Source organism: Cyprinus carpio, chromosome A21 (assembly GCF_018340385.1).
Source record: "Cyprinus carpio isolate SPL01 chromosome A21, ASM1834038v1, whole genome shotgun sequence".
Classification (NCBI taxonomy): domain Eukaryota; kingdom Metazoa; phylum Chordata; class Actinopteri; order Cypriniformes; family Cyprinidae; genus Cyprinus; species Cyprinus carpio.
The window spans coordinates 570,001-580,000 of record NC_056592.1 but is presented as its reverse complement, the minus strand read 5'-3'; the positions used below and the strand labels follow the sequence as shown (position 1 = coordinate 580,000).

The 10,000-nt window shown below is 36.8% G+C and overlaps 1 pseudogene; it reads right to left on the bottom strand.

Moving 5' to 3' along the window:
* The window catches only part of LOC109084997, a 20,191-nt pseudogene that overhangs the window by 6,999 nt on the left and 3,192 nt on the right, over window positions 1–10,000 (bottom strand).

Below are 10,000 nucleotides of genomic sequence, written 5' to 3'. Positions count from 1 at the left end.
CTCTCTAGAAATATGGCACATAGTCTTAGAGTTTGTACTTGACATAACTGGGGCCCAGGTCAGGAAGCAGACAGAGGATGGCTAAACGACCGTCTGCTAGCCGCCTCCCGGGCCGTGAGGCAGAAGTCAGTTAATTCTCAGCACATAGAGACTCTTTCACCTAGATATCACACCATAGAGACTGTGTCTGTTCCACTGCAGTCACCCTGATCCAGTACGTATCCAGTCCAGATGGTGGAAAATGGTGATCCCACCTAGAAAGGACCTCTACAGCCCTGAAAGACAAGGACTAGAGCCCCAGAGACAGATCCCCTGTAAAGAGACTTGTCTCAGACGACCACCGGGACAAGACACAGAAACCAGTTGAGGTCCTCTGCACAATCTGACTTTGCTGTAGCCTGGAATTGAACTGCTGGTTTCGTCTGGTCAGAGCGAGAACTGGCCCCCCGACTGAGCCTGGTTTCTCCCAAGGTTTTTTTCTCCCATTCTGGTCACTGATGGAGTTTTGGTTCGTTGCAGCTGTCGCCTCTGGCTTGCCTTAGTTTGGGGACACTTCATTTACAGCGTATATTGTTGACTGATTGCAAATGATTGCACAGATATCCATTTAAAACTGACTGAGCTGCATGATGGACATCACTGAATTCAATGATGAACTGCTTTAACTATCATTTTGCATTATTGACACACTGCACAAGCAAAAAAAATAAACTAAAATACATTGACGCAATCTTTTTTGTTTAAAGCGCTATATAAATAAAGGTGACTTGACTTGACTTACATACAGCCAATAATAATGAATAAAGACTCACACAAGCACTAATCATAAACTAAAATACATGTATATAAAGCACCTTATAGTAATACACAGCTTCATGGCAACTGTAGAACATCTAAAGCCTTGAAACACCTGTCAGCCAATCAGAATGCAGCAATCAGCAGCGCTTTGATACAAAGTAACGAGGTTCTGTAACAAACACACTCATGATTCTGTGAGGAGATTATTCCTACAATAAGACATACTTCCTGTGTGTGTATAAAAAAAATAAATTTTTTTTATTGCTTCTAATCTTCCATTTTATCCTGTGATTTTGAGTCTATAAACTCCTGCTGTTTCTCTGGAAGGCAAACATGAGCGTCTCACGACACTTACAGATGATCTGCTGTGTGTGTGTGTGTGTGTGTGTGTGTGTGTGTTAAACAGCAGTATATATATATATATATTTATTTATTTACTGTTTATTTTATTTCAATGTTTTTTTTTTCATTAACAATAGAAAACAATATTTTCCTTTTATTTCACACACATTTAAACTCGGCATATTTTACAAGCTTATTTACATCAGAACAATAATATCTGTATAATATTAAATAATACAGTATTAAAGTATTTTTGATTTAATACTTAATATAGTATTAAATGTATTAAATATTTCATAACATTTAATATATAGTTTTAATATTAGAATAGTAGTATATATATATAAACACATTATATAAAATATTTTTGCATATATTTAGTGAATGAAGCATTATATTATTTAAAAAAAAAAAAAAAAAAAAAAAAAAAAAAAAATCAAATCAAAATCTATTTTATCCACTTCACCTTGCCTGTAGACTAGTTCAGTCCAGGAAAGCTGGTCTTTGGCTGCTCGTAAGATCTATTATTATTGATCTGCATCTTTGCACTGGAGCATAACTTTCCCACAATCACCTGATCTGATCTGATCTGGATCAAACAGACACGTGCAAACAAACACAAACAGCACGCGGTGTGTCGCACTACAGGACCTGAGTGAAACACAGAGCTGAAAGCAGCCTTCACTCACCTCAGCAGCAGACGGACCGGAGGATCATCAGCGTCTGAGCGTGAATCACTGCGTCTATTTGAGCCTGTGTGTGTATTTTCAGCATTTACAGCCTGATCTGGTATCATCTCTGACAGCATGTGCTCGCGGAGCAGAACGCACCCGAGGCGCGGAAACAAACACTCGAGGCTCTGTTCATCTGTTCCACTGCTCTAGAAGCTTCTTCACCTCGACCCACGCTCAGAGGAACGACTGAGAAACATCAGAGCTCCAAACCTCTCAGCACCTGCGCTTACAGACCACGATCACGCTTCAATATCCACAATCACTCCAGCTTCTGCTTGTCCTGCTGGAAAAAGTGGATTTGTGATCCATCTGCTCCATTAATGATTCATTAGATGAGTTCATAACTTCATCCATTTACACTCTCTATTCCTGAACAATGGGTTATTTACAGAAGGGTCCCAAACTGAGTTGATGGAAAGCTAATCATTAAACAAATCATAAAAATTACAATAAAAATGTAATAAATAAATAAAAATTTATTTAAATTCACGTGATTAAAATAATGAAAATGTAAAATTCAAACAGAATTAATTTTTAAATAAAATGAAATTCAAATAAAATAAAATATTTTTTAATGTTTTAAAATAAATTTAAAAAATTCAAATTTAAAATTCAAATATAGTTAATTATAGAAAAATAATAATTAAATAATAAAAGTGTAAAAATAAAATAAAACTGAGATTAAAATGAAACCATCACAAATAATAAAAAATTTAAATTAAATTAAAACAATCAATAAATAAAACTGATTTAATTTAAAACAATAAAAATGAATAAATTCTAAAAAAATTTAAATAAAAACAAAACGAGGCATTTACTAAAAACAAAATTTAATATTTTATTTGTTGATCTGAATCAGAGAATCGTGTGAATGTGTTGTTAAATTATTAAAATATTAACTTCAAATTTAAGATGGACTTCCAGACAGTATTTCAGCTCAAAGTGGTTCAGCTGATGAAGACGTGTTGGGATCCCTGGACGTTTCTATTCACATCTGTGCTGAAGATGAGATCCGTGTGAAACAGACAGCTCCTCATACTGCATCTCTATAAATAACGTGTTTCCAGGACATTAAGTGCCGTTAACCTCAGATTCTTCTGCCGTTACTGGAGCACATTTCATATTTGTTATGGAAACCACGTGAGCTGCTGTTTCTGACAAAACTTAAGAAAAAAAAAAACATCATCAAAAAAATAACAACAATAATAACAACAAAAATAAACAGCCAATAACCAGGTTACCTGGACTAAATTAGTTTAATATAAAATGTTTGACCAGCCAATGACCAGGTTACCTGGACTAAATTAGTCTCTAGAGACAGTTTAGGATGTTTGTTTGTTTTTTACACTTTTTTTGTTTTGTTTTTTGTTTAATATAATATTACAATTCTTTAATATAAAATGTTTTAAATATTTTAGTATAACGTTATATATCAAAAATGTATAAATATTTAATATATTAAATATTATAATACAATAAAACAATGCCAAAATATATTAAATACACTAAAATATTTATTATATTTAATACTATATTGAATATTACAAAAATAAAAAAAATATTTAACGTTAAATATTTTTTATTCCTTATTAAAAATATTATACATATATTTTACATTTATAAAAATATAAATTGAATATATTTTAATATTACATTAAATATTATAAAAATGTTTATAATATTTAACATAATATTAAAAAATATTTAATACGTGATACATTTTTATTTATTAAAGCAAATAAATTATAAACAAAAAAAATTGTTTAAATATTTCAATAAAAATTATTCACATTTTCACAAAACCATGCATTAATACATTTTAACCCAATGACTTGATTTTGAAAATATTATTTTTCAAAGATTATTGGAATGTGTTTTACCAGAAAAATACAATTTTTGTATTACTTCCAAAATTTCATGTTTAACTGTGAAATTTACTAGCAATTCTACACCAGTTTTTTTCTGTTCAATGCAGTCTCCTGCATCTGATGATCGCTCTTGGTTTCTATCTTGGTTTGGTTCTGATAGCAACAGCACGTCTCAACAGCCACAAACCGCAGCGATATGCTGAAAAAAGCTCTTGTTTGGAAACACACCGCTTGAATTCACACCTCGGCTGCTGAGGGTATAAACAGCAGATCTCAAACACACGGTGTGTGGCGTCAGTCAGTCGCAGCTCTGAATACGGCTGATGCTCAGATACGGGATGTTTGTTGACTCCGCAACAGACGGGAACCACGGACGAATCTGAGCTGAACACACACCGATCTCTGCACACTTTATTCTGACGAGGTGATGCTGCTCTTGGCCTGAAATGTTCCTGTGAGTCAGTCAAACATGAGAACAAATAAGAGCACACGCTAATGGAAACATCTCTGAAGGGCAGAGAGCTGATCTAGTGTATGCTTCTCTAAAGGTGAAGCGGTTAACACGTTTAATTTCAGCTCCGAACAAGACCAGTTCCATCCTAACCCTCATTTTGAGTCCAGAAGAGATGCATAAAAATATGTCTAAAAAAATGCATAGTTTTTAGTAAGAGTAAGAAACTTTGCAAATGCTTTAAATGCTTTAAATTTTTTCACTGATTTTTTACACTTATTTTGAATGAGTCATGTATGGAGTACCATTAGTGTCAAAAATATGTTTTTGTAAAATTATCTATGAAGTTCCATTAGTGTCAAAAACTTTTGTAAAATATATTTCTCCTTTTGCCCATATCTCACATATCCAAGCCTGGACTGAATTTTTGGGACTAAAGTCTGTTGACGAACCATTGCAGCATGAAAAAATGTATCACTTTTTTTTCAATCGTGAGTTATAAATTCAAAGGGATTTAATTAAATTCCATTCATTCCAATGGTGTCAATACTGGAAATTCACGGATTATATGTTTTTATAAATTACATAAAAATAATAATAATAAAATAAAAAAAAAAATATATATTATTATTTTTTTTATATAGATATATATATATATATATATATATTATATATATATATTATATATATATATATATATATATATATTAGTTTTTTGGTGTGGTTAATGTGTACTTTGAAGTTTCAAAGAAATTAAAAAAAAAATATTAATAAAAGGGGTACATGCAATAATAACATGCAAAACGTTCAATTTTCTTTTTTCACATTCACTCATTAATGTGAAGTTGCTGATCAGATATAATATTATGTCAAAAAATATTAAGTTATAAAATAATGATTATTGTATGCAAAAACAGTGTACATGTTACAAGGCTTAACAGTCTAAGCAGATGATGTTCAATCAGCCTGCAAGTGTTAAATGACTAAAGGCCAACAGCAAACAAACACACATTCAGTGCTGGCCTGTCAATAAGACAAGCCCTCTATTTACAGAAAACCCAAAGCTCACACATTAAATGTCATTACAGACAGAATAAATGGCACTGATAAACAGGCATCACGAATGAACGGCTGATAAACCTCACTGCAAAACTCACAAGTTCAGACAGAAACAACAATAAACTTCATTTAGAGAAAAACACACACATAAACACTTCATCTCAGTAAACCAGTGAGCTCAACAAATCGCATCTACTTATGAGGGTCGATTACGGACTAATACAAGACATCAAAACATCTCACCATGAATCAATCACAATACGAAACCAGCCAACAGAACTCGTCAACAATAATGCATTGACTAGCACTGTTTTTAAATGAGTTAAAATAACCTGTTCAGGAACAACAAACATAGCAGGTTGTTTGTACTTTCTTGCCTTCACATGCTATCGAAAATCTCCACATTCCCACTTCTGAAGTCATGATTACTTGTTTATAAGTGCTTTGTTGTTGGGAACAAAATAAATAATGGAGGACAACTGGTTCATTCTTGCTTGTCTCTTGGGGAAACCATTTTAAAGCCAAAATGCTTTGAAGGTATTTATTCAACATCCAACAGATTTTGAAAAGAATGTGGCATCCCATTCATTGACAACCAACTAGACGTTCAACCTTCAACTTCAGTCACTACATTTGAAATATTTTTTGGAAACTGGGGTCTCAAAATGACCTCCAAGTTTCCCAGTTGTAAATCCGACCTAACCCTAACCCTTGTCCAAAAATGACTAGGAAACTTGTATTTACCACAGCACGTGAAGGCACCATAAACACTAAGACTATAGCAAAGGAAGAGCATCAATACGATTAATTGATTAAGATCTGGGTTAGTAAAACCAACATGGAAAACAGCATAAAATAAAGAGGTAGCTCTCACCGATGGTGTTTTTTGGGAGGTGGCGGAGGCGGCGCAGGATCCCGACTGCTGTTGGGTTCACTGGAGTGAATGAGAGGAGACGGGCTCTCCGCCTGCATATGACTGCTGCTTTTGTTGGCGGTGCCTGGCATCGCACTGCTCTCGCTCGTCCATTCTCTGGACTCAATGCAAGGAACAGCAGGACCATTGATGGAGTCACCCGGCCCACTAGAAGAGCCTGATCTCTTGTCCGTCCCCTCAAACTCGACCTCCTCTTCCACCTCATCAATACAGCCCTCCAGACTCCTGGTGCTGTGGGACTTGTGTCTCCATTCTGGGACGGTGTGCGTTGGAGCACTGGCTTCCACTTGTGAGGTCACTTGATTTGGAGGAAGAACTGCGTGAAAGCTGAGCTCGGGTAACGGTACTACGGAGAGACTGGAGGTACCAAGTCTGGGTCGATGGGTGGTGATCTTGGGGGGAACTGGGGGACTCGACTGAGGCTTGGGTTGGGTTGTTTCAGTCCCATCGGGAGCGTTTGGCCAAGTGAACGTTGGGCTCGATTGGTCTTTGGGCGTGGTTGGGCTGAAATGGGTCCATTGGGTGCTTACAGCAGAATCCGGGCTGCTCAAGTAGAACGTCCGGTTGTTTTCCTCAGTATGGGCGGCCATGACTGTAATAGTCGCTCTTTGATTGTCGCTTACGTTGACCTCTGTTTCAGACTCGGAGGACTGCGGAGCCTTCCCATCGCTTTGAGCATTGAGTCGTCTTTTCCTCTTGGTGCTCTCGGCATAGATCGGCTCACGTTCCTCAAGCCCGTTTGGTGGAACGCTTGTGGAACCTGGAGACTTCTGAGGGCTCCGGAGTCCTGGTAACGAATCCACGCTGCTCCGATTGGAGCACGAGTCCGACAGGCTTTTGTGGAAGGAGTCTGGAGTCATTGGAGATGGTGAAGCACCTGGCGTCTCATTGGACGATCTGTTAACCTCGTTCCCTGGCACGGTTCTTCCTTGCCTTTCCTCTACGGATGCCCTTAGAGGACTTGTAACTCCATCACGGTTTCCAGTCCCGTTATGAAGACATGAATCTCCTTTGGCGTAAGTGCTCTTGACCGCTTTGGTCATCTGTCTATAGGAGTCACTGTTCTCTTTCAGACTGTGGGAAGCACAGCCATCTTCCTGACTCACAATTATATTGCTGATAATCATGCAGTCCTTGGATAATCCAGTGGGAGAACAAATGTTTGGGGAGAACTTCTTTCCAGAGATGCCGTTTTGTATCATGGTTTCTCTAAGAGATTTATTACATCCATTGCTATCGATGTACAGCGGAGCCAAATCCAGAGCTGTCTTCAGTCCTACAGAGGTCTTCTGGTTGTTCTGAGATAGAGAAGTAATAATAAGTTTGGGAAAATAAGTGTAAGAAACCCACCCTGAGATCATGACATCAAAATGTAAACAAACAAGCACACTGAATAAACAGGTAAGATTTCACGGGCATGTCTAGGCAATGCGTTGATTGACTTGACAATTATTCACAAGTACAAATAACCAATCAATCCTCTTATTTGACTCTACAGACACTTTATGTGACTAAGTGTGTCTGTGTGTGTTTCCTTTGTAGTCAGCCACAGAAATGATTCAATGCCCTTGGTGGTGATCTAATTATCTTTGTTTAAACAGCCTGAATGAGTCCATATCACTGTCTTCCTGTACAGTGTGCATACAGCTGAATGGCAGTCTTATCTTGCGTTTACAAAGACATTCCAGTCTACACCCATTTAGTGGAGAATGTTGACCAAACCCCACCCACCTGAACCCACCTTGGAGATATCACTGGGTTTCAGCATAACAAGAGTTTAAAGGAACAGTTCACCCAAAAATTAAAATCTGCTAAAGATGTGCTCACCCTCAGATCATCCGAGATCAGGATGAGTTTGTTTCTTCATCAGATTTGGAGAAATATAGTGGTGTGGATTATTGTGATGTTTTTATCAGCTGTTTGGGCTCTCAATCTGACGGCACCCATTCACTGCAGAGCATGCATTGATGAGACACTGATGCAGTGCTACATTTCTCCAAATGTGATGAAGAAACAAACTCAGCTACATCAGGGATGGCCTGACAGTGAGCACATTTTCACTTCTTTTCTAGTTCACCTATTCAGGTAATTAAGTGCATTCCTGCGGTTACCTGTTCTGTATTCATGTTGATGTCTGTCTTGACCTCCACTGTGACGTCCATGTTCATCATGGTGGGTCTGACAGCGATGGTGGGTTTGCTATACGGAGAGGGAGACGTCACCCCATCCTCGTCTTCCCCGATCAGACTCGTTCGGACACAAGCGCCTCCCGCCGTGCCGGTCTGTCCGTGAGCGCTGCGAGGATGGAAGCAGTTCTTACAGGAGCCTGGTTTCCACACGTGCTCTGCAAACTCTCCACACGCAGACATTTTAACGCAGACCTCGCGCTCACGTCTGATCGGACTCTACAGACGTTGATGATGGGGTTTGGTCATAGCGTGCGACACAGGAGCCTGTAAACCTGAAAAACACAAGAAAAAGCGAAGACGCTCGTGAATTTCAGCTGGTTTATATGTTTGATATGAAAAAGCATGTGCATTAGTCATGTGTTAATGGCTATTAAAACAATCATCAAACACACAGAAACTCAAAGGTCTTCACTGCAAACTGCCAAAATATTACTTAGGTTTAATTGAGAGAAATACTGACAGAAATATTAGTAGTAAAATTAACTTCTCATCTAGTAGTGTTGCAAAGGGTTGGAAAATTTCCAAAACTTTCCAGCATTTTATGCCCCTTTGCAATCCTACTAATTATTATTATTTAATTAAAACATTGTTTTCAATCAAGAGATTTTTTAATATAAAAAATTACAATTTTATGCAATGCTTTGTGTAACATTGCAAAGTATTTTGATATGATTGCATTTAAAAAGATTGATTATAAAGTTATAGTCTTATGAATTACCTTGATTACCGCAGTTTTCGATGAAAGATTTTTATTTAGTCATAAAACACAGAATCCAGAAAAATGAAAACAGTATTTGGGAAAAAATATAATATTTTCATAGCACCCTACTACTGTTAAAATTTTAAAGAATCATTAAATGGTCAAAGTTGAATGAAATCAATTGAATAGGCATCATTTTTGGTTGATAAAATACAATTATCACCATGCTGCCACTAAAAACTAAAACAGTTTTTCTTTAAAGCTTTCCAAAACCAAGTGTTTCTGACAGGGAAATGCACTTTGGCTTTAAATAATCAGATGAAAGTACTTCACGCTTACTAGTGAAAAACAAAAGGTGTAAATCCGCTTCTCCAGTTCCCCGTCCCTCCCTTCATAGAGAGCTTTCCTTCGGAGAGAATTACTCACCCACTTCATGAAACTCAACCGCAGCCGGAATCAGGACATTAACAAACTCATTCTGTTCAAACACGAGGACCAACAACCTCAGCGCACATATAAGTGGAGAGCTGTTCCGGTTATACATTTGTGCAGTTATGCATTTACTCCTCAAATGGTTTGGAGGGTGAATTTTAGCAGAGGGTTTTTTTTTAGTCAAACAGCCATTCAAATTGTTAAATCCAAGAACTAAAAATCAAGTTGAAATCAATTTGAACTCACAGAAATGAACTGATCTTACCGACTCCAGCTCTGAGGTTAAATGAAAAGATGCTGTAAAGCATTGATCGATGAGAGACACAAAATAACTGAATCTTGGTAACTACATGGACAAATAAAAGCTAATTAAATCATTTAAAATGTATATAGCTAGGATTACAGAGAATATGATTTATATAATCAATCATAAGCCATATTTAACATCATTTGGATTGTACCATTAAACAAATGTGTTATGGTTATTAAATAC